Source organism: Mugil cephalus, chromosome 16 (assembly GCF_022458985.1).
Source record: "Mugil cephalus isolate CIBA_MC_2020 chromosome 16, CIBA_Mcephalus_1.1, whole genome shotgun sequence".
NCBI classification, from domain to species: Eukaryota; Metazoa; Chordata; class Actinopteri; order Mugiliformes; family Mugilidae; genus Mugil; species Mugil cephalus.
Window position 1 is genome coordinate 16,419,516 of NC_061785.1, and position 567 is coordinate 16,420,082.

Sequence of the window (567 nt, forward strand, 5' to 3'; positions counted from 1 at the left end):
CCCAGCAAAAACCACAAGTACATTTTTGTAAATATCCAACAAATGAGAAATAACATTTTGTGATGAATATTGGAGGTGCTGCCAGGCAGATTTTTAATACCACGTTAGTTGTTTCCCTTTGTTTCTAGTCTGTATGCTGTGTAGGCTAAGCTAGCCAGTGCTAACAATGCTCCCATCTACCTGTCAACAGACAGCTAGTAGACTTAACAACCAGTTTCAAATTGAGCTAATCAAAGAAACATTAAACTGTTATTAAGACAAACTGAGTCATTGTGATACAGTTTCATAATTTGGTATTTCCCTTTAGCTGAAAGTCAGCAGATAATCAGCTGATAAAGTCTGATGATGAGCACTTGACGAGGTTTTCGAGCGCACAAGATCAAGATGAAATGACACCTCAGCTCTTTCTAGTTTACCTGTGAAATCACTTCGTCAAGCTTTCACTTCACTTTTGTGTATGTGTGTGTGTGTGTTCTAAACCATGTTGACAACCCCACTGACATGTTACAGAAAGCCACAAGAGCCGGGACATGAAGGGGACCGGGGGCTCCTGGCGCGGCTCTCTTA